The following is a 25,422-nucleotide window of genomic DNA, read 5'->3' as shown; positions in this document are numbered from 1 at the left end:
CCTGTGCTTTTTCGTGGCCCTACTAATCTGGTTAGTAGTCAACCCTGCACTAATTTCCTCCCTAATCTGCCCAAAGGCCTTCACAACTGCGTTGGCATCCGCAGTTTAGTCGAAACAGACCTCAAAAGCTCTACTCTGATTTGTACATATTTTCTGTAGAAATCGAGATGGACCAACCATTGACCAGCACTGGGCAAAGCCGTTTAGACGAGAGAGGGCTAAATTATCCGCTGCAAGGGTGGGTTGCCCTATTCCAGGCTCACCTTGAAAACTGATCTCCAGTGAGAAACTCTGTGGAAAGTGATCTCTTAATTAGTGTTTTCATGCAAAATAGAGAAGGTATACAAATTTTTCGTTTTTCCTGCTCCACCACCTGTGATTTTCTGAGTTATCTGGAATCCATCTATATTAGTGGAATGCTCCATTGAGGACCATAGGTAATTCAGGGTTGCAGATCTGAAACAGGAAACATTTGTGTATGCTGCCGAGCAGTCTGATGTTACTCTACCATTAATGCAACGCATTCCTAGAGCCTCTAGGACATGTGCCAGGTATGCACCAATTTGTTTCCTGCCTCTGGTCCTGGGCGGTCGCTTGCTGAATGCTTCAGTATTTATCCTCCCTCTCTTTCCATTCCTCCCCCTACTAGGGTCACCATTAAATTCAGATGGTAGGGCAGATGCTGCAAAGTTTGCACCATCCGCAAGCACAATATGTAATTCTCAGAGGTGGCAAATTCAGTGCCAGAAACACTGGGGCAGCTGGGACTCCACTCTCTTTATTTCTGTCAATTTTTTATTACACTAATAGTGAATAAATATAACATTGTATTCACTAATAGTGTAATAAAAATGGAATACAATAATCTGGAATATGTCATTCCATGGCAGCTGAGGTAAATAAAAAATGCTTTTAAATGTATGTTGTGTACGTGCTTGCTGGTGAGAATGTGTTTATATTTGTGTGTATGAGTATGTGTGTGGGAGGTCAAAGGTCGTGTGATGTCACTTCCGCTATGTCACAAGGGGTCCGCCACATACGGGTTCCCATGTCCTCATCTTGGCTGTGAAATAACTGAGCACATGTCATTAACCTAAATCACCTCTGGCACCACCTTGAAATAACGCTAGCTGCCACTCATTAAGCACATGATAGTTTGCCTGCCGTCTTAGTCCTGCAAGACACTGATTTCGTAAAGACACTACTCCCTGTAGTACCGCATGATTACTATTAGAGTTTACCCGAATGGAACCCAAGAGCCCGCTAAACTTAAACACTACTCTGTTTACCCCTCCCTGTACCAACAAGAGATACTATGACAATCTAGGTGCTAAGAAGTCTAAGAGATACATCCATGTGACGAGGGAGCCTTAGATACTATCATACCCCTGCCATTGATGTTCCAGAATGACACAATATCCGGTATGTAATGAGTACTTAAATGATAAGAGTAAGACACAGTGTAACAAGAAATGAAGAGAAAATATACTTTTTTTTAAACTTATTTTCTCTCTACTAGGTAACTCGCATTGTCCTACATAAGCTTTTGTTCGCCCTGATGAAGACCTTCAATCAAATTATCTTATGGTCCGAATATGAAGGTTGAAACGCGTTAGTATTTTCTCCTTGAGGCCAAGAGTAACCACATGGAATCACTACAATAAATAACATATTGTCTGGGCTTTAGTAAAGGGGCACAGCCATAGAGTTTTACATTTGTACTCTGACCTCTCTAGGACCTTGAAAATACACAGTCCCGAGGATTTAAATGCAACAGGTCCCGATCCTCTAAAAGTACAGTAGGACAGACAAGCTTCTTGGATTTGCTTACACATTAGTTGTATTAGTTCTAACACTGCATTAACTGTTCATTGGACTAGTCATGTGTTTATGTAACAACCTTGTTTCTAATTACTGTATTATTTGTCTGTGGATTAAATACATGTCGTAATGTTTGTTTACACTGTTCTTTGTAAATATCAAAAATGAAATTGAGGTGTATGTTTTAATTCAAAAAAGGAGAAAAGTCCTATAAATAAGAGATATAAAACTAATTGATTAGTCTTAGAGTTAACAAAAGTAACTTCTGAGCAAGAACTGATCTTTGGTTGGAGAGGTACTTGTTTTTAATATACTTCCGCTATGCCTGGCATTTCGGTGAATTGACGTCCATGGGACACCTGTGGGATATGTGAGGCATCCATGCTAAAATCCCTCCCTGTGATAATGTGGATAATTATTGATATAAGTAGGCACTTTCTTAACGTTCTAAAAAAAAAAAATCGGGTCGAATCAGGAGCTTTGGGCTTCATTGAGTTGACACACCATGAAAGTACTTTATATTTAATGACTGCTGTTTCAGAACTCATGGCTTTTGAGGAAATTTATGAGGGTCTTTACAATAAACTATTTGACCCCATTTTTCCCCCCAAAATGTTTCTCAGGAAAAGAGCCCCACTTTGAGCCCTCTAGGAGAAGTTGGATCAGCTTGCTTCACTCGCTCGCTGGAATTAAAGGGCATCTATTACACCCCACCCACTTCCAAACATCACCATTGTGTCCCCAATTGCAAGTCCAAGTCAACTTCAAGAGCCCCTTCCGGCACACAGTGCCACATGAGAAGCCAGGATATCAAGAGGCTGAAAACTAAGAAATGCAAGAAAGAAAAACCGAAGGCATGTCTCATTGTAAATGATCATTGTTAGAATTGGGGGTCTGCAGTTGGTAGAGGTATGCACCTTGTCCAAGTAGGGACCCTGGTTTCTAGTCAGGGTAAGGGGATTACACACATTAGATAACCCCTGCTCACCCCCTTGGTACGAGCAGATAGATTTATCTCTGAGGCAAAATGTAAAGTATTTATCCTCCAAATGCACAGTAGCCTAATGAATACACCACAGAAGAGACACCACACACGTTTAAAAAACAAAGTATCCTTATCTAAACAAGACCGAAATGACAAAAATCCAACATACGTATTTCAATAAATCACTTTGCTAACCAGGCAATTGTCATGACATCACAAATAGTGCAATAATATGAATACCTATGTGTTGCACACGTCCTAAAAGTACCATTGCTGTACAAAATATGCAGATCCTGAAATGATGCTAGTTATCTTATTATTGCAAGGTAATAAAATGAAATAAATCACAATCTCAGGGCATGAATATGAAGCGAGTGGTCAGCCCCAGAGGCACATCAATCGCCAGATATCTTTTTTTGGCATATGGGCCACTTAACAACCCTGTGAAAACTCAGGATGAAGCACTCCTGCCCTGCTGCTCTGTGACTTAGGGGCCACACCTGGATTATCATGCCAACAGAGAGCCCGGTGCACCGGGGCTCCTACAAGGTAGTATGCAAAGGGGGGCAAACCTTCCCATGGGGGCCTCTGTCAGGGGCTCGCCTGGACTGCCTCCAGAACAGGAAAAATGCCCCCCAAGTGCAGGTGAACACACCCGCACACCTGCTCTATGGTTGTGGCATGACCCACAACTCCTGGGGCCCCCTTCCGCCACAGTACACAGGAGCCATGAGGATTCCTTCCTCTCGTCTGCTCTCCTCTGGAACACACCGGTCCAGTGTCCCCAATCGTTCCAACGCGGTCAGAGGTGTGACTCTGGCTAGGACAGTGGACTCGCTCACCCTCACACCCTGTGAATATACTAGTCATGCAACATTGTTATTGTAGTCTCTTTTAAATTAGAGAGTGAAAATATAGGAATTGTAGTAATCTCGATATGCAGGTCAGTCAGTCCGTCAAATTCACTTTATTCGGTTAATTAAAACCATAAAAGCATACTACACATGTACAATAATAATATCCAAGAAATGTTATAAAATACAATCTAATTCATCGATGTACACGTTAAAAAGAGATCAGTGGGCACAAATTATGGTCATATCCTACTTTACTCTTTATTCTAACAGCAGCTGTTAAAAAGCTGGCAATACTAAAAATTCCCCACGCATTATTTAACATTTGAAGATAAACGAAGGCCGGTCTTGCCTGGATAAAACCTTTGCCTCTTAGAAAAGGAATTATAAATCGATTTTGAATATGTAAAAAGTGTTTGCAAAATAAAACAAAATGCATGGAGCCCTGAGTGGAAAAATTGCCACAAGTGCGTAATACATTTAAATCCTCCAACTTTTTCCATCCCTCGGGTTCAGCAAAGAGCGAGTGCAATTCATTCATTCTAAATCGAACCAGGAGAAAACGATGCTGCTGATTTGACACTAGTGTCAATATGCAGGTCATCTAGGAGCATCAGCTGCCGCTGGCGCTCAGTGCTTAATTTGAGCCAGTAGTTTTGGGTGCTGGTGCTGGTACTGCCACTCAATAGTCATCGCAACAGTTATGACACTCCGACACATGGTGGCGCTGCTCATCTAATTTAGAGAGGAGCAGACCTGTTGTTTATGAATACAATATACCCTAAAAATTACTAATACCAGCCTCCCCAGCAATTCCTTTAGTTTTGGGGACCTGGAATAATCTGAACTGTTGCACTTGTAGGGGAGAAAGGGGATTAGTTGTTTTGGCAGAGGGCAGTGGTAAAGGGTGTTGCAAGCTGCAGTGTCCTACTGGTCAGGGCCCCGGCACTTATTATTGTACAAATTAAGCACTGCAGGCACTGCACCACATTAGACTCTACCAGCCCCGCTCCATGAGACCAGGGAATGCCTCACAGAGCCCCCTGCACATCCGAAAAAAGCAGAGAAGTGAAAGCGGGACCGGTTATGAGCGGAGCACTCTGCTCTGATTCGGGATGCCAGAAGACTGTCGTCAGAGGACCAAAACTAAGCACGAGACTCCCCCCTCCGACAAGAGCTATGCCGACCCCAGGAGGCAGAGTTAACAATGCAGGGGGCAGAGGTGTCCAGATTTACAACTGTCCGATCACTGGCCCTCCGTGACCCTGCTCAGCCTCACAGTAAAAACGGTAATCATTTCACAAGGTTGTTTACTTTCATCTCGGTGTAAAACTGGCTTCCAGGAGCTGTTCTTTTGGAAGCACTCGCGCGCAGAGAGGGGTGGGAGGGGGCTTGGATAGTGAAGCCTGTGCGGCCCGCGTTACGCCACTGGCTGGAACGTTTGTTACCTGGATTGGAGCTCCCAGAGTGCACTTCGGTGGGAGCACTATGCCAACCTGTCTTGCAATGACAGAATACCTTGCACCTGTGGCAGCGCGTGTGGCTCCTTAGCTCACCTACGGGTTGTGCGCGCGGGAGTGGCTGGCTGGCGTTCGAGGGGTGGCGGAGGCTTCCCATTGGCGGATGGGCAGGCAGGTGAGGCTCGTGAGCTAATTGCGGGTTCTGATGGGGTGAGAGATTGGCACGTGAGGGCGATTTTCTCTAAATTGGTGCGCTGCCGTGCGCAGGTGAGCACGCGCAATGGGTCGTGGTATGAGGGGTCCGAGGACCTGTGGTGTCTTAGAAGCACCGTCGGAGCGGAGTAATGAAAACTGGGTAACTACAGTCTGTTTATGGTGAGCGATAGTTTGAGATATATGGAGAGGATGCGCGGGGACTTAATATGTTTTGTTCTGTAGAAACGTGGTGGCAGAAAATAGTCGGTCCCAGACAAATATAGTAGCAAACGCACAAGGCGCCCCCCTGCCCCCCCACCCCAACTGTACATAGGACACACTAGTCAATTTCAAACCGCAGGGATGAGGTACAAAGGTAGTGGCATAAAACGTACGTTTTTATTTCAGATGACCTTTTTGCCCCTGTCCTTATCTGCCCCACTAATGCCGCTAGAGGTGACCTGGACACCCCCTGGGGAGAGGAGGAGGCTTCGTGGCACACTAGAATGACGCAGTCAAGGCGCACCAGGTGAGTTCTTTACTCCGCATTTCAATAAACTCGGGCCAATAAAACTTTCAGCATGGCTCCTTTCAAAACCTGCTCGAGCAATAGCTTTGTTATGGCGTGACAGACACTGCTCAAAGCGCAGGCAAAGTGGGCTCGTGTCCAGGGCCTCAAACTACCACGTAACCGCCACCCCCTCGCAAAATGCACTTTCTCCCTCTCTCCATCTCACTTCTGCATATTTCTCTATCTCCGCCTGTGTCCCTTTTTCTCTCCACCAAGGCAGGGACCGCTTAATCATTTGGGGGCCCTGTGCATCTTTGGGGGCCCCCTGTACGGAACAGCTTTCTTTTTATGATCCAGTTTCAGCTCTTTCACGCCCTTTTTGGTCAGGTCACTGACAGTGCACAGACACTCCTCAAATTCAGAATGTTTACATCTAATATTTAGGGAAAGTGGGGTGTGTTTTCAATTTAGTAACCTAGCAGCAGCTCATTAATATTAAGGCAAATAATTTGTGACACCCTCCCATTTCTCAGATGTGGGGTCCTGTTTGGATGTTGAATGAAACCAACATTTTTCTGCAAAGTGTTTCTAGTAGACTCGCTCACTAATGTTAAACCAAGAATCTCAATCTCAATCTCTCTCTCTCTCGCACGCTCTCTCTCTCTCTCTCGCACGCTCTCTCTCTCTCTCTCGCACGCTCTCTCTCTCTCTCTCGCACGCTCTTTCTCTCGCGCTCTCTCTTGCTCTTTCTCTTGCCCTCTCTCTATCAAAAATCTAGCCAGGAAGGGGGTTACCGCATAAACAGCACTGTACTAATGATTTATGCCAGCTGTGGTTAACCCTGCAGCAGTGATTGTGTACAATTTATTTATAAAAAAAAAAGTTGAAACATCAAGAAGATGGGAATAGAAAAGCAAAAAAAAAAAAAGCATTATTCGAGGTCATCATGGAATGGCTCTCTCTCTACATAACAGAGCTGGCTCCATCAGGGGCCCCCTGACAGACTGGGGCGCTGGACCAGAGCCCACTTCGCCCATGCTTTAAAACGTTCGGTGGCATCTTAAGGATTTTGGCACAAAACACATTTCAGCAGTTTTTGTGTGGCGCTGTTTCTGAAAGATTACGGTGTGATTGAATATTGTCTGCCGTCTTGCAGGCGTGTAGTAGCAAATAAGTAATACAAGTCATAGCTGTTCTGAGCTGGAGGATGGGAGGGCAGGCGGGACACCTTAAAATGACACTGGGGCACCTTTGGAATAATTCAATTGATGGTCAGCAAATTGTGTTTTAAGTACATTGGGTGTGCAGCAGCATTGATGAAATCAAAAAGAATTTAAATGCGGATTTAGGTGTGATTGGTCTCCACATTGCTCGACGAGAATGTTTAAGAAAATGGAGAGGCTAATGCATTGTGTCATAAAAGGTAGGGGGGGGGGGGGTGTCCATGAATATTTTTTAATAAAAACACAGTAGTCGCTAAGAGATGGGTTTTCAAGGTACTTCTAAGCAAAACGGCGCACCACAGACATGCCCACTGCCTTCTAGTTGCAGGCAGGGAAGAAAGTCCACTTTAAGAGAAGACTCGGCAGAAATCGGGTGAATGGGGTAGATCTTTGCGGGAGCCCAGTTGGTCGGGCTGGAGACGCTAACTCCACCTCCAGTCACAGAAGCATTAGTTAGCTGGGCAGCAGGCCTGTCACACCAAATCTCTTGCAGTAACTGGTGGTTTCACAAGATGGATCCAGAGTTGTACTCTGTGGAAGCTTCCCATTGGCACCGCCACCATGGTGCTTCCCCATGGATATCAATGAAGGGTAGCTGCTGCTACCCACTCACTGTTCTGGTTAGTGTCCTCGAGGTCTTGAAGCCAGCAGCAGGGGCAAGTAAACTTCCCAGTTCCAATCTTGTGTATCTCAATCACTTTCTTTGTGAGCACTGGATTTACAGTGCAGTAGAACGGTGAGTACCAGAATGCCAAGGAACAATCTAGGTGGGGGGAGTGTTAGAAATGGGGGTCTCTAGTTGGCAATGTTTTGCACCTTTGTCCAAGTAGGGGCCCTTCTTCCTAGTCAGGGTAGGGGGGGGGATACACTTCTAAAAAATAACCCCTGCTCACCCCCGTGGTAGCTTGGCTCGAGCAGACAGCCTTATCTCAGAGGCAGTGAGTACAGCATTTGTGCCCACATAAAGTAATACAGTGAAAACACATAGCAAACTACAGGTGCGCCACTTTCAACACACAGTACCTTGGATGTGTCAAAATCATAAACCAAAACAGCCGCAGGGAATGTGATGGGTCGGTTCCTTATGCGCAGGGAAGGCTATGGATCGCTTCCTTACTGTGGCCCTGGTGCAATGTGTGGGGATTGGGGATGTGTCGGTTCTCGATGCAACGGTGCTGCGTTGGTCTCCAGCGCGGTCTCACAATGCATTGTTTCTGGCAGCCGCACAGCAGGGCCTGCATTGAAATTGATGCAGTGATCTCAGACTTCGTACATTGATGCACGCAATGCGCAATGCAGTGACTTCTCCAGCCGTGGGCAGGAACTCAATCGGTTTCTTCAGCTGTACGATGGCTATGCGTGGAAATTCTTTCTGCACAGCGGTGATGCATTGGAAACAGGTGCTACTGCGTTGCGCTTCTCGTAGTTGGGTCTTATTTCCAGCTCACAACAGCAGTAACCACCTCCAGAGGCCCAACTCCTCAACAGGCCGCTCTTGGCAGGTCAGAACTCCCAGCAAGGAAGTTCAGGGGAGCTGGTGGTGATGTCTTTGTGTCCCTGAGACTTCAGAACAAGAGGCAAGCTCTACTTTAAGCCCTTGGAGATCTTCCTCAAGCAGGGGACCCACCAAAGTCCTTGTCTTTTCCTTGGCAGAAACAGCCACTGCAGGCCAATCCCAGACACCACGCACCAAATGGGCAGTACATCTTTCAGTTTCTCCAGCTCTTCTCATTGGCAAAGGTTCCTCTTAAATTCCAGAAATGATCTAAAGTTCTGGGCCCTAATATTTATACAGCATTTCTTTGTTCTCTTGTGGCAGAGAAGCTCTGCGCTCAGTAAAAACGAGTTCTGTCCTCTCTGGTCCAGTTTCCCGGCAGAAGGGGAGACTGTATTGTTTAAGACAGACCGGGCCCATTTAGGTGCAAGAAAATCTCCTCCCGCCTACTCTATATGCAGCCCAGGTCTATTCAGCCCAGTCCTGACTCATCCAGGAAAGGCAGGACATATCCCAACCCCCCAAGTGGCTGACTACAGTGAATGCACATCCCTAGCCCCTGTCACCCCAAAGCCAGACAGTCAACCCACAACCCAGCGGAGGCACACAAGATGGCTAAGCAAGAAAATATCCACTTTCTAAAAGGTGGTATTTTCAAGCAATGTAAAAATCATCCTTACTTAAAGATGCATCTTTATAGTCTGAGGTCAAGCATACTAAACTTTACCTTTCAATCTTGTCCCAATGGGAAGTTTATTTATAACATCTTATAAATATAACTTCCATCCTATCCTATTGTACAGATGGCCTTTCTATATAGAGAGAAACGAAACTCACTGTAGTTCAGTGTCGGGACATATTACATACATTAGTACATGTCCTAACCTTCACATACGCTGCACCCTGCCCACAGGGGTACCATGGACCTACCTTAGTGGTGACTCGCATGTAAGGGAAGGTTAGGGCCTGGCAAGTGGGTTGACATGGCAGTAGATTGCGCTCCCACTGCAGTGGCAGGTCTGTAAGCCCTTTGAAAGGCTGCTTGTGTGGGTGGCACAATCCGTGCCGCAGGCCCACTAGCAGCATTTGATTTACAGGCCCTGGGTGCACACAGTGCACTGTACTAGAGACCTAGTAGTAAGTCAAATAAGTCAATCATAAAAACACCAATCTATATTCTCATTTTACAGAGAGAGCACTTGCACTGATCAGCAGTGGCAAAGTACCCAAAGCATCTAGACCAGCAAAAACTAAATTCAGCCCACAGCCAAAACACAGGAGGCAGAGGCAAAAATACAGGGGACAACCACGCTGAGGATGCCAGGTCTAACATTGAGCTACCCACAGATGGACCTGGGAAAGCTTAGAGCTTCATAAACTGTTGATTCTTACCACTTGAGTGCCAGATAAGACATTTAAAGGTTAAGTCCATCCTGTGCAGAGCTCTGGCACAGAGTAATAGGTGTTTGCCCTACTGAATTTTAATGAATGGAAGCTGTTCAGGGGCGCTTGCCAGATCAAAAGGTCAACCCCTGGTGTCTTTTAGGATCTAAGAGTGAGCGATATCGCTTTACTACTCCTGGCATTTTGGTGAACTGGCAAAAAAAGCAAGAATTGCCAAAGCCAGTTGGTCAGTTGTTGGTTGTCAGCATTTTGGCTTTTCCTTTGGGTTTTGTTACAGCTTTTGTAAATACTTTGGTGGGTGAGCTGCTAGACCTTCACCAACATAAAAATAAACTGTCTCCTTTTGGTTTCAATATTCACGCACTAGTTTGATGGCCATGAGTAGAGAAAGAAACTAATTTGTGCTGATCTTTTCATTGTTCAAGAGAAGAAGGCCCTCACTTAGAAAATGTAGCCAATAGCTGAAGTGGGCCGACCAAGTGCCCCATGCTGTAGTGGACAAGGAAAAGTGAGAACGACACACCAATTGAGGAAGAGGGCGGTCTGAAAGCCCCCTTTAATGTAACTGTATTATGATGTTAATAAAATCAAAAGATCTTGGTTAGCACCAGACATAAAATTCACCTCTCTTCTACACTCCAAATGACCAGAGGCTCTTGGCAGCAACTTCTAAGCAACTAATCTTAATTTGACACACTTGCTGGCCTGAATGGTGCTCCCTACCCCTTTCTTCACTGTGAAAAGTGAGGAACCCTACTGTGAGCCAAGTACAGCCATGTCCCCAAACTCACCTGGACAGACCATGCCCTAGTACACTTCACCATCTCTGGCTCCCCTTACACTGCCACGAAGCCGCCCCGCTTCACACACCGCAGCTGAAACAAAGTATCAGAGTGGACCGAGACTCTCAAACGCCTACCACCCGGAGACCGCAACCCAGAACAGACAACCAATTACTTCTCTGCCTCACTATTGAAAGGCAATCGGTCCCATAATATAGAACGGGAAATACTAGGTAACACTTTAGGAGTATAACTTCCAACTGGGACAAGATATAGAAATGGAGTTTAGTATGCCTGAACTCAGAATGTAGAATTGCATCTTTCAGTAAAAATGATTTTTATGTACTGTGTTTGAAAATACCACTTTTAGAAAGTAGGTGTATTCTTGCTTAGCCATGCTGTGTGCCTCTGCTGGGTTGTGGATTGACTGTCTGGCCTTGGAGTGACAGGGTCTGGGGATGTGCATTCTCTGCAGACAGCCACTGGGGGGGTTCCTGGATGAGTTGGGGCTGGGCTGAATAGACCTGAGCTGCATTTAGGGTAGTGGGAGGAGATTTCTTTGCACCTGAATGGGCTTGGTCTGCCTTGGACAATGCTGTCTCCAATTCCTGCCAGGAAGCTGGACCAGTGAGTACCGAACTGGTTTGGGCTGAGCACAGACACACTGCCCAAAACCACTAGAAACTGAGTATAAATATTGGGGCCCAGAACTTTCGAATTTGCTTGGATCAAGGAACCTGCCAAGAAGAGCTAGAAGAACTGGATGGAGGAGTACTGCCCCCATTTTTTAAACATATGTTTATCGGCATTTTGTGTACACACTCTGCGTTAAAGTACTTGTCTTACATTTGTAAATACATCTTCTTAAACCAAGTATTACAGAAGTTTAGGGTTGTACACATTACTAGTCTCTGCCTAACGTTTGTGGAAATGGTGTAATACATCTGTTGTTGGTAAACTAAGTTTTGCTCACTCCACCTATTGTGCTTTTTATAGTTCAGGTAGTGCTTCCTATACAAGTCCCTCCAGCAATGTAATGTGCTTCGCCTTTGTTGGAGTAGCTACGTTTGGATGGGAAGTGGCGTTTTGCCATGTGAAAATCGTATATAATAGGAATTAGAGTGATGAAAATAATAATAAAAACTAAACTACTTGGCTGAACTAGTGCAGTGGTGGATTGTGAACGCATGTTGGAGAAGATTGTGGTGGTGGGAGGGTCATTCATCTTTTAGCCCGCACTATATCAGGTATGGTCCCTTTGCAGGTCACTCCAATCTATATGGCACTAACATACCTCTCTTCTATTGTGGGGGAGGATCATCCCCACCCAACAGATCTGGCAAATTCGGTCAGTTGGAGTCCCCACTGTCCTTCCTATCCTAGCCTGTGGAAGACTCACCGTCTTTAATCGCACTACTGGGGGGGGCTCTGAATTTCACAAGCATGTAATGTATCCTTCCATTGCTCCGCTATTGGGTGTTGTTATAGCCCCCTCAACATCTCTCTATGCAGCGCTTTCTCCTTTGCCCCAGCCCCGTTAGTCACCTCCTGACTCCAAATGTTTAGCTGTGGTCCTGTAGGTAAATTCTAACCCTGGGCGTAGTTCGCGAAGTAGCGCTACACGTAGCTTCTCAAAGTGCACTTCACGAGCTACGCGTAGCACTTTGCAAACTGCGTAGTACCCTGTTCGCACTGTGCAAGATGTTGTTCTCAATGATTGCACAGTGCGGACAAGCATCCAGCACTGTGCAATCATTGAAAACACCATCTTGCACAGTGCAAGCTGTAGTTTTCTGCCGCTCGAGTAGATTTTTACTCGAGCGGCAGCTTTCTCAATGCGGACTGGTAGTTTCTCATCGCGAGCATACGCGACCACTCGCAATGAGAAACCTGACCTTCCCGCGTTAGGAATCTCGCCGGGAGGTTTATTTTCCACACTTGCAATCGGCAACTTGATGTTGCTGATCGCGGACTAGGAAAAAGTCTCGCCGGGTTGTCATTTTGCTTGCTCGCGGTCGCCAACTAGGCGTTGAGGACCGCGAGCAAGCAAAAAATTACCGTTGCGCTACACTACACGTGTTTGCACTGTGCTATGTGCAATTCGCGTACTGCGAAGTAGCGCAAACTACACGAGCGTGGCTTAGTAAATTCCACGTTATCGGAGGAGAAAAAAAAGTAATCCGCCGCACCCACAAAGAGCACATTCCCATATTCTAGTTACTGGTCCCTGGACTACTGTTCTATATCAGTGTACGATAATCTAGCAGAACAGTATTCTCAGGATTTTAAGTACGCCAATACGTTAGCCACATGTGGAATTGACTTGCTCTTGCATGGATAATGAGTTGTCTATTAGGATCCCTAATTCTTTTACCTCTTTCTTAGGCTCGGGGAGTTTAAAGCAGCTGGCCTCCAGGAGGATCCCCAAATCTATTGCGCTCCACCAAAGATTATAATCTGTTTTTTCAGCATTTAATTTCAGTGTACCCTTATCCCGCATTACACCTCCGCAAAACAGCTGGTCCGATTGACACTTGTTTCCTGATGTTTTTCCCTATCGAACTTACCAGCTGGGTGTCATCTGCTTAAGAGCAGATCGCGAAACCCCATTTCCTTACAATGTTTATTATGTATGAGACGCACAGGTTAAAAAGTATTGGGCTTAGGAAAGAACCCTGAGGAATTTAGCATTTGGATGTACGGAGGAAAGACCTGAAGGTGTCTAACTGCACTGATTGGGTTCTCTTACTTAACAAGGAGCTGTGTCATTTAGGGCTTTGGAATGTATCCCAGACTCGTACAGTTTTTCTATCAGATAATGGGCGAACTTGTCAAATGCCGCAGACAAATCAGTGGGATTAGGACTTCAGCCATGCCTTGATCTGCCTCTAAACTGTCAGATGCCGGCACACACAACACATTCACTCACCTGGGGTCCGGGCCAGCGGGGGCAGTGTATGATGACAGTCCAACCACTTCCCCAAGGGAGCTGCCAGGAGAACAGTATGACATTTTACCATGAGCCCGCTGAAAGGAATGGGGGTGTGGTGAACATAAAAAAGACAGCCTACTTCTCTGCACTTTGTGCCTTCTGAAGATGTAACTGCCGTGTCAGGGTGGAGATGTCAGAGGGAACTTCATGAAACAGTCTTGCTTCTAACAAGATGTACACATGGGCTCTAAGCAGCTCGATCACAGAAATACAATTTAAATGCCATTCCTTGATGATCTATGAAGTCAACAGCTCTGCTCCTTGGGCTGCTATTTTGTGCTTGTTGGAGATGGCCCTTTTTGCAGGGTTATCCCTAAACTTTTTGCTTCTTCCTTTTATTTTTCCCTGACCTGTTTGTGTTGGTTTTAGGATGCTGGGCACTTTACCACTGCCGATCCGTGCTAAAGTGCATATGCTCTCCTGTGTTAAAATGTGTTATGGATTGGTGTTTCCATGATTGGCCTATTTGATTTGTCAGTCCCTAGTAAAGGGCACTCGAGTGCCAGGGCCCATAAATCAAATGCTGTTGGTGCACTGGATTCTGCCACCCATGCAAACAGCCCTTAAAGTGTAACTCTGGCCTGCCATTGCAGAGCCTGTGTGCAGCCTTGGGCTGCCATGTCGACTTGACAAGTGCACACATTTGCCAGTCCCTAAACCTTCGCTTTTCTACATTTTAGTCACCCCAAAGGTAGGCCCAAGGTACCCCTGTGGGCAGGGTGCATTTTATGTGAAAGGTATGACATGCCCCGGTGTGTGTGGCATGTCCTGATAGTCAATTACAGCCTACTTCGTTTTTTACTCTTGCAAGGCTACCTGTCCCCCTAGGCCAGAATGGGCAGTTTGGTATGGTAGAAATTCAAGTTTAGTATGCCTGAACTCGGAGTGATAAAATACATCTTTTAGTGAAGATGGTTTAAATATTCTGTGTTTGAAAATACCACTTTTAGAAAGTAGGTATTTTCTTACCTAACCATCCAGCCTGCCTCTGCTAGCTTGTGTATTGTTTGTCTGGGTTGTGAGTGACAGTGGCTGAGGGAGACTCCAGGAGACAGGGTGAGTCAGCACAGGGCTGAATAGACCTATCTGCATGTAGATGGGTGGGAGGAGTAGCACCTGGGTCTGACTAGGACTGTGCCTGCCTTCCACAATGCTGGCTCCACCTCCTGTGGTGCGTCTGAGGACCCTGGCCTACACTGACAAAGAAAAAAGGTGCACACTGTCATAATGCACCCAGAACTGGTTTGAACTAGGTACAGGACCCTCTGCCTTCAGAGGACAAAGGATTTGCTACCATAAATATTGGGACCCAGACCCCAAGATTTCAGAACTCTTTTGGATCAAGAAGACTGCCAAGAAGAAGCTGGAGAAGCTGTGAGGAGGAACTACCAATTTGTTGTGTGCTTTTTTGTGTTGGCCTGCAGTGGCTGCTTCTGTCTTGGGCAGTGAAAGGACTGGACTGAACTTTCTGCAATCTACTTTTGTGAGTTTCTCCAAGGGCTTGAGGTAGAGCTTGCCCCTTGTTCAAGAAGTCTCAGGAACAGCAAAGACTTCAAACCCGACGCCGTCTACGATGCCGCTGCCAACTCAGTGTCCTGAAGGCACAGCTGCACCACGACCCTGGTCTCACCGACGCCTGCTAATGCTGCCACTGAGCCGCTGCTGTCACCCCGACCTGTGGGCACCGCACTACGCACCGCCTCACAACAACGCTTTGGTATCCCCGACGATGCTCCACGCCAGAATCAACGCTGCTGCTTGCACCGTGGTTCAAGGGCACCGCTCGTAAAGTTACACGACGCACCGCTCTCATACTGCACCGCAGCCTTGGCCTACCGGTGCTGGTGGCATCGACTCCAGTTCGTCAGCCGATGACAGCGCTGCAGCAACGACGACGCTGCTCGCACCGTTACCTGCCAGCAGCGTGATGAGCATCGCCTTTATCTCACACCGCAACCCTGGTCTCACCGACGATGCCATCTGACGCCGCTACTCGCACCGTGACCTGAGGGCACCGCTGCACTTCGCACCCGACGCCTGATGACGGCAGCGCTCCTGACTTTAGCAAAGAGGAGTTTGATCTGCAACGCGTGTGACTTCGAGGGCCCCGCCGACTCCTGCACCGACCTCCGGTACAGACGCCTACTGACACGGTGTGTTCGGAAGATCAACGAGAGGTCATCGCCCTGCTTTTCTGAAATGTACTGTTTGTGGTTCTTCCCAAGGCCGTAGCTGGCCCACGGCACCGCGGTCAGAACTGTTTGGTTTTGTTTGCTCACAACGTCGTGATAGCCCCGGACGGAGCAATCTACATCAAGGAACTGTTTTACAAGGTTATTTTGAGAACGGAATATTTTTAAGTACTGTATGGTGCATTTTTATCGTTATGGTCTTGTCTTAAGTATATAAAAATATTGGATATTTTTCTTAACTGGTGTGGTGTTCTTTTGTAGTGCTTACAATGTATTACTGTTGGTTATGTGCAAGTGCTTTATACACTGCCTCTAGGATAAGACTGACTGCTCGTGCCAAGCTACCAAGGGGGCGAGCAGGGGTTATTTTAGGAGTGTAACTCCCTTACCAGCAAGAAGGGTCCCTATTTGGACATAAGTGCAAGCCCTTGCCAACTAGGGACCCCCATTTCTAACAGTGCTCAATATGCAAATTTCAAAGAGGCTTGACTAGCAAATGTCATTGAGCCCAATGTCACCCAGTTCGAGGGTGGACCTCTTTCTGAGATCTGGCAAAAAGGCATATTAGCAAGGTTATCTGTCACCAACAGCATTATATTTGAGTTAGCAGGAGGAGATACTCTGATCAAGTCAGTTAGTGTAACTTTATGCTACAGTTGAGGTTCTGCTAAAAACAAATATGTGAGTATGATGGGTTTTACGTCACTCGCACCATAATGCTGCATGCATCCCATTTAAGGCACTTAGCTTTGTGTCCATGGTGGCTCATGGCGTAGCTACAGTTACTGGGAAGATGCTTCTCACCTTGGGTGGAGCAATCCTGTCCGCATCCGGGAGATCAGGAACAGTGGCCTGTCTTCCGCATCAGTGTTTTCCGTGATCAGGAACGGAGCACTCTTTGCTGAAACCGGATTGCCAGGCAGGAGTGTGGCAGCAGGGCATGGTCCTTATGCCTTTTGGACAAGATGGTAGCCAGGAATTGGTTCTCACAGGATTGGGTTGGTTCTTCTGGGATATTAAGTGTTCATGAGGTGCGCCGAAGAATTGCTCTTGGTATTGAGGACACCTTCAGTTTCCCACTACAACACGCTAGATGCCATACCACTGTCTAGTAATTTATACCACTATAGTCCTGCATGCTGGTATGTTCTGCGAGCAAAGTGTACCCAGACTACCTGGGCATGATATCCCCTATGCTGCTCTGAGAGCAGTGTCTCTAGGTTCATGACTGGCAGGCATTGGGTAACTTTGGCATCAGTTGTTAACACACATGGCATAGTCTGATGTCTAAAACAGCAAAGAGTGGATTCTGTACCATTGTTATAAATCCTATTTGGGATGGGGTCTAACAGGTTATTGTTTTCTAACAAAGGGTTAAGCTGGGCACTGATTAGTCTTTCTAGCACTTTGGACATATAGGGGAGCAAGGAGATGGGTCAATAGTTGGGTAGGATTGAGACGTCAATGCCTGTAGGTGGAGTATTAAAGCTTGTTTCCAGTCTTCTGGGTACTCTGCAGTGGCCAGGGATTAATTATAGAACGGTTTCAGAGTTGAGATTAAAAGGGGACCCAGCTGAGCAAATTAAAATGGAGCAGGATCTAGTGGGGATCCAGACTTCACTTCCCTCATTGTTTGTTCAACTTGTTCTACTGAGAAATAAGCCAAGTTCTACGCTGCCTGTCGTTGGGGAGCTAAATTGTTCTCAAGCAATCTCGTCTAGATGAGATTGTCGAAGGTTACACTCTTATCGGTGAAGAAACTTCCCTATTTCCTCACAATTGGTAGCTGAGGGGGTAATGGTTTTGTGATAAACTAGTTGCCTGAGTTCCTTTACAATTTTTTTTAACGTTCTTTGGAGGAACCGCAATTTTTTTTTTCAATATATTTCATGAAGTAGGTCTTTTTGGCATTTTTCAGAGCTTTATGGTAGGTATTCAACTCCTGTTTACATTTCTACCGAGCTTTGATACATCTGGAGTTTCTCCAAGCTTGCTCCTGTGATTGTGTTAATTTTCTTGTTTTCGTTCTTTATTTTAGCAAGTACCATTTTTCTGATGGTGTCCTTTGCTGAGATTTGTTTGTACCCTGAGTCTGTAAATTAAATGCCACAACCAGACTGCGGCGTCTAATTTGCCACAAACTACGGTGACAGTGTAAAACATGGTTTCAGTCCCACCATTGTAGTCTGACTAGAGCAGATAAAAACTGCAAAATGACCTATCAAAATCAACACTTTTGATGGGTATAAACCTTGCTTTTTAAATATTAATTTCAACCTTAAGTCTGCTTTGAGCCCATGAGGCAAGGTTCGTGGTATTTAAAAGTAGGGCATATTGAAAATTCATGTTAAATGTTCTTTCAGTGACTAGCACCTGAAAGCTATTATACACTGTCGCAATATTGACTGTTCCATAGAGAAATGTTGGGTTGCCCCATTGAATTTAATAATGCTATATTTGGTGAGAAAACACTTATTAATCAAAAACGGGGGGAGAAGGAGGATTGAGCTAGGTTCACCCTCCTATGTGTTCAAAGTGTAGCAAAAAGGATCCGTGGATGACGGATCAAAATAACCTAGCCAAGGACATACGGGTGGTTCACCAATTGGGTGGAAACCAATTTCTGTTAGCCGAAAAGGAAAATTTATTTTCTTGAGTCCCCTCACTCACCCAGGGTTGCCCCTAGGTGATATGCTTCATCATTGGGGCCATCCCAATCATCTACTGCTTGGGGCGTGCTGCGATTTGCGGAGTTACATAGGAGCAATTATTTTGTGAGTATGTGTAGTGCAGTGTGGAGTGGTGTAAGTGATATTTAAAATTTTTACCTAACTAGTGAGCCAACGTTTTATTCCTGCTCCCAGTTGGCAAGGATAAAAAGGGTTTAATAAAAGGGAAAAATAACGTATGTAATTATAATCCCTAGTATTGTGTCGACCTGTTTCGAGGTATCCCCTAAACCTCCTCTTTAGGACAACAAAGGGACCAGCCCCTTGTGTACCATTCCGTACAGGACCTATAGTTAAGTGAAAATAAAGATAATGAATGCACACCTATTGTGTGAGCATTTCGAAAAAATACATACGGTTGATTCTGAACACGTAGTATTTATTTTATGGCTAAATTGCGCCCCATGGTCTGTCTGGGTGGAGGGGCCTGTAGAATCTGTGCTCAGCAACCCTCCGTCAATACAACCTACTCATTCCCAGGGTGGACTGCATCTTAAACATTTAGACATGCCATTCTTGGACTCTTTGTATTTATTAACAGCCCAATTCACTTGTGATGTCAGATTTTGATATATAGTAGGGAAAAGATACCATTAGAAATGTTCACTGCCTATAGCTTCTGGGGGCTAGTTTGCATTAGCCTCCAGCTGCAGGCCTTCAAGTGCTCCAGTCCTGAAGAGGTGTGAAAACTGCTCCCAGGCAGGCTGCAATCCAATGGTGAGGGAGATGCCCCCAAGAACTGGTTTGAAGTGACAACAGAGGAGTTTATTTCCCTGGCCATAACTCTGGGTTGGTAAACTGGCACTGCACAGGGAAAGAAGGTTTCCACCTTCAGAGATGTAGGCAGAGAGGCACACTGAGGGATTGTTTGCATTAGGACACACAGGAAATGCTGTATAAGTGGAAATAGTCACCCCTGGGAACTTTTATCCCATTGGTTTGGGAGAAGCCAAACGTCACCCCCACTTGGTGCTGCCAGAGGTAAATGTGGCATCCCCCAGTACCCTCCTCGGAACACTACTGGACCTGAGGAAGATCAGAAGAGTCAACCTACTGTTGAGACCCAATAAGATCCCTGAAAGCACGGGCCTTCATTCTTTTGTACTCCAGACAAAAAAAAGTGGACTCTTGGGGTCATGTGGCTGGCCTCCTGTTCAAGCTACCACGACACAACAAGCTTCAAGAGGCCTTTCCTACAACTGAGTTCAACTGAACCAGCGCTTGACCCTGCTATTGGCCTCTCCTGGAGTTAGCCCTCCCCACCAAGTGTACTTCGTTAGGCCCTGGGACTCTTGGTTATCGCTGGCTGGACTTCTCCCATCATCTTTGAAACCCTGGGGCTTAAACATTTTGGTTCATTAGACATCCTGAGGACTGGGACAAACCTGCCAAGCTCGTCTTACTGGGGTGCATTGCCGGTGGGCGAGGGAGCCAGGTTTCTGCTGATCGGAGCTTTTCTGAAGCAGGAAATCAGAATAAACAGGACCCTGTGGATAAGGCACATGGCCTTGTGGAACCCTCTTCGGTTTCAGCCACAGTCTTGCCCTGCTGGAAGCATCTGAGCTCTGAAATAGTGATAGTGTGAACGAAGAAATCTTGACCAGGCAGAGGTACCAAAAGTATTTGGCAGTTGAGGGACTTTCCTTTAGTGCAACATTCATATTTCTTCTTCTCTGAACTTTCCCATGAAAGCTAACAGACTTACTGGAAACTTGACTGATGGCCATCTTCCCTCAGCTACAGCCTGCTGCTTTGCCCAGATGAAGATTTTGGACTTCCGTTTTTGAGACTAAGTCCTAAGGTAAAACTGGAGACTGGGTCAATGCTGGTTTCTGTATCCTGTCTTGCTCTCCAACACAGTTTACCTTCAGTAGTGCCTAGGCCCCAGTCTGCTGTGACCAGTTAACTGCGGTTTACTCTTAAGACTTTAGTGTCCTTACTGCCTTGACAATTTGCCTTCTACTTACACATGGACCTTATGTAAAACTTCAAGTGCGTCTCACTTGGAGTACTGACTAATACCGGGGGAATGCCAGTTGAATCTTTACTGTTTTTGCAGGATCAGGAATACTTCTCTTGTGTACCTTCAGCTTACTGACTCCACTTAATTCAACTTGTGCCATTGTGTTGAACCAAGTTTAGGTGTCTGAGGTTGCGCTTGTGACCTGTTCTCTGGACAATGAGTAATTATATCTTTAAAAACTGGGGTAAACCTGCTGGGACAACCTCTACTAAAGAGCCCATCCAGAAAGACGAAGGGCTTTTGGCTTTGACAGACCGGGAACTCAGTCAAAACATGGCACAGGTTCTGTCACATTATGTGCAGTGCATCAATTTGTAATGCACTTGTAATGCAGCAAACAGAACCATGACTATATTTAAATAGAGAGCTGAGTTGGCAAGCTGCCAAAAGCAAGATCACTATTTGCAGCTTTACCAGAGCCAGTAAAGACGTGGCTCAAATCTAATTAAGGAAGGGAAATCTTCATCCTCCTTACCAAATTTAGATGTAAGAATTAAAGAAAAAAGGTATACAGGTTCTCGAGTAATGGGCCATGTAAGGTATATATTCATGAATAACCATTTCAAGCAGAAACTGTTTAAATCTGTTTTCCACTTTAGTAAGTTTACCCAAGACTCTTTTGTATGGTACAAAGTGAAGCAAGATGGAAAACAAACTGTGATCTATCTAATCTCCTGCCTCTTTACTTGCCAACCACACAGTCTGCAGCGGCTATCGTTGATTTATTTTGCTCTGTTGCTGGTATGCAGTCCATAAAGTGCTGTTCCTGCAGCCTTGAAACATCCTCTGCAACAGATGAAGTAGACTACTGCCCCTGCAGTAACCGCCATCTGAACGTCCATGAAGAACATCATTGTGGTCTGCTAATAGACGTTCTATACATTTTGAGTTGCAAACTAAATTAGGTATGTAACCACCAACCAATATTAACTGCAGACAGTTTTTGAATGGTACCTGACCATGCTGAACAAATTTGTTCAGCATTCCATCAATTGTTCTTTTTTTTTTTTTAATTTGAAAGCAGTATCAAACATGCACTCCTGTACAGAGTTCTGGGCTTTGAATCCATTGTTTAGTTGCTCACCATGCCATTAGTTTGAACCCAGCCATATGAAAATGTGCCTTGACCCTACTCCTCATGGGACCAGTCTAGCCCAAAGTACCAGGCCAGGTCCTTCAGGAAAAAAGCATCGTGGGACAGGTTTCAGGGTCAATATGCTACAAATTTGCAGTGTTTACTTGTATCCAACATTTGCATGTCCCTTACCATCCTTGGAAGACCAGACAAGTCCTCCTTGGATAGAAGAACTCCGACTGGAATCTTTCATATTCTGCTGCCAGACCCCCTCTCAAAGATGCTGTCTCCATATCAGACCCTGCCTCATAGCTCTTCGTGGTTAAGTTGGGGCCTGGGAAGCATACCTTCATTGAGAAGCCTTCTCTGGATTCTATCTAAAACTTCCTGACCTAGGTAAAATAGAGAGATGCCTGTAGAAATAAATACTGTGTTACGAACTGGAAGAACACTCTGTGAGTGTAGTAAAATGTGATTACAGCAACAAATATAAAGGGAGAAAAACATTTATCCAACTACTCTGCGATGCAAAGAACTTCTCCAAGGAAGCTAAAAGTGAAAGAAAATACTTTAAGTTGCAACACACCCAGTAATGCAAAAGCTCTTATTGCAATAGCTGTCCCTGGCACCAAGGGAGACTTCTTTGTGAGGCAATGTGCTCCTTGTCAAGGAACAGATTGTGGGCGACTCACAAGGAAGTCAGCCATGTGCCCCACTGCTTCCGCCCACCATAGCACAGTGCAGCGTCAGCCAACTTGAGCAAATGATCAATTATTGTTCCATTAGCATGTTAGTTCTATCCAGAATGGTTTTCACCTTGGGGTAATGGCTCAATCCACTTCAGTCTTTGATCACTTATTCACCCATTCACATTTTGCTTCCACCCACCACAGCATAGAGCAATATGCAGGACCACTCCAGTGATCATTTATTGTGCACTTCACGCTTTACTTCTACCCACCATAACACATGTTGGGGCAACTGGCCCTTCCTGCCACTTTTTTTTTTGGGCTGCCTTGGGGGCTGGGGTCAGGTTAGGGTGCCAGAAATGCCCCAGGCAGCAGATCATTAAAAAAAAAAAAGCTGCCAGATTTTTCCATTCCCTGTGTGCAGCTGGCCTATAGAGGGAATCATGAATTGATATTTGGACCCTGGGGGAAAAGGTGACCTCTCAATCTCCATTAAAGAAATCCGTGGAATCTAGTAGGATCCCTGCTTGTGGATCATTGTGCACCTGCAGTCAGAGCAGGGATATATTTGAAAGAGGGTCTGCTGGAAAGAGGACCTTTCTAGGATGTCTCTAACTGTTGTGCTACCTGGGGTTGCCAGAAATGCCCTGGGCAGTAGAAGTAAAAAAAAAAAAATCCTTTCTGGGGAGGGGTGATCAGCCCTGCCTTCAAAGAACCAATGCATCTCAACCCCCACAACCCCTATGAAGGGAAAATCTCAAAGCACATAGACTGTGGTCCGGACCCACCAGCCTTTAGAGGTGTAATCCCAGATGTGCTCAAACATTGACCTTCTACTCTCTCCTACAACCATTAGCATGCCCCAATACATGGTAGTGGAGTGTTTTCTAGCAACACATATAAAATAGCTGTATTTTGTACACGCACTGGGTGTGTTTTTAAAAGGGAAAAGCAATGTTTAGATATTAAATATTGCAAATGAATGGTTGTTAGCTGATTTGAGATATGTTGACACAACTCTCTATAGTTAAATCTGCATCACTTGTCTATATAAAAATATTTGAACATTTTAAATTTTAGTGTAGAGACCCCCCCCCCCCCCCCCTCCAATCGTGTGTTCATTTCAGTCTAAACTGGTTATTTATTGCATGACTCTAGCTTTCCTTCCATGGTGCATCCCAATTGCAATGGTGCTGTCATTAATAAAGTCCAATAATACTTGGGGTGGGATGGAGGTAGGAGGACATTTTTGTGCAAATTTCTTTGTGGTTGGCACAACCTGTCACTTCCATGATTCGGGTTCCATTTGACCTAATGAGATGGCATCTGCAAAAAGGAGCAATTTGGGAGGGAGGGGTTGGAGGTTGAGAGCCATGGGTATGGTTCGTGCATACATTCATTGAATTAATGGTACATTTCTACATCAGTAAGTGGAAATGTTATGAATTTGGTAAAGGGATGCAGAGCTTGAGCCTAATGTGTGTGCTGCAGCAGGGTAATCCGGTTCTTGATCACATAGAAGCTCTTGACCGGTTTTATCATGGAATGGTGAGTGGTCAAATGATGCGGAGGGGAAGTGATCGATGAGCAGTTGAGGGGAAAAACCTGTTCTTGAGGGTGTACAGGACGGTGGAGAGTTTAGTAAGCACCAAAAGAGAATGGGGCACCCACACAATCAGACCTCCAAGTCAATAATGCAGTTCATTGCTTAAATAGCCCCTTATTTGTTTATAGTATTGCTTTAAGTGCGCTTTACAAATACTCCTAACTTATTAGTCGAGGGCAGGATCCAGGCACTGGAGCAGATGTATAGGCCGATTAAAGCTCCTATTTGAAAGGCCAGGTCTTCACTTTCCTGAGGATCGCGAGTAGTGATGGGGAGGTACTGATGTGAGGACAGCTGTTCCATGTTTTGGCAGCGATGTAGGAAAAGGGGTGTCCTGTTTTTGCTTCTGCAGATGCATGGTATCTTCGTGGAGGCAGAGTGTGGCTAAGCACAGTTGCCTAGTTGGATGGTGGAAGTTAAGGTGGTTGAGGTAGAATAGTCTGGCATTGTGGAGGCTTTGTAGGCAAGGATGAGCAGTTTGAATTGGCAGCACTTCTGGATGGGTAGCTAGTTTAGCTCTCTGAGGTGGGGGTGTGGTGTCTGTGCCGCAGGGGATGTCTAGAATGAGTCTGGTGGCTTTCTGGTTTGTCTGGAGTCTTTTGAGTTGGTTCAAGATACTGGCGCAGTGTGTGTTGCTGTAGTTGTCTGCTGGTGGTGAGGGCCTGGATGACCATGTGTCTGGAGTTTGTGGGGTGTTATTTGAATATCTTGTGGAGCATACTTAGGATGAGTAAGCTGAAAGAGGTTCGGGCATTCACCTGTTTAGTCCTGGTGAGTTTGTCATACCAAGATGATTCCAAGGTTTCTGGCATGGTCTATGGAGTGGGTCCCAGTTTGGTAGGCCACCCAGGGGAGTCCCACGGTGCGCTTTTTGTTCCCAAAAATCAGGACTTAGGTTTTGTCTCAGGACGGGTTCTTCTATTCCAGAGTTGTGGAGTCTTGAGGTGATTGGTCCAAGGGAGACTGTGTCAAAGGCCACAGAGATCGAACAGTATGGGAACTGCAGATTGCCCTTTGTCCATGATGGTCTGGATGTCATCAGTTGCTGCGATGAGGGTGATTTCCATGCTTTTGTTGCTAGGGAAACCTGACTCCGTAATGTCTAGGAGATTGTGCTGTTACAGATGGTGGGGGAGTTAGGAAGGGCAGGAACGAGAAGGGGCTGTAGTTCCTGAGCTCTTCCAGGTCTGCTGAAGGTTTCTTCAGGAGAGCTGACCTCTGAGCGTTTCCAGTTGTCTGGGAAGGTTCCACCATGGATGCATGCATTGATGATGGTGAGGTCAGAGCTGGTCAGTTATGCATCTTACAATTAATCTTCCCCACCTTCAAAATAGCCAATCTTTCAGTTCAGCAGCCTATCCAGTGCATTTTGGTCCTTGTAGTACA

General features: G+C 45.7%; 1 long non-coding RNA gene across 2 annotated transcripts in view; it reads left to right on the top strand.

Annotated features, from left to right (window-relative positions):
• Positions 1 to 5,381: 5,381 nt before the first annotated feature.
• Positions 5,382 to 25,422, top strand: part of LOC146782843 (uncharacterized) — a 310,363-nt gene continuing 290,322 nt past the window's right edge. For both annotated transcript variants that reach the window (XR_014972402.1, XR_014972403.1), the window contains exons 1-2: positions 5,382 to 5,495; positions 5,724 to 5,844. This is a non-coding gene — a long non-coding RNA (uncharacterized LOC146782843). The remainder of the gene's footprint in view (positions 5,496 to 5,723; positions 5,845 to 25,422) is intronic.

The sequence above is a fragment of the Triturus cristatus genome, chromosome 12 (assembly GCF_964204655.1).
Source record: "Triturus cristatus chromosome 12, aTriCri1.1, whole genome shotgun sequence".
Lineage (NCBI taxonomy): Eukaryota > Metazoa > Chordata > Amphibia > Caudata > Salamandridae > Triturus > Triturus cristatus.
This window is presented reverse-complemented; position numbering and strand designations above follow the sequence as displayed.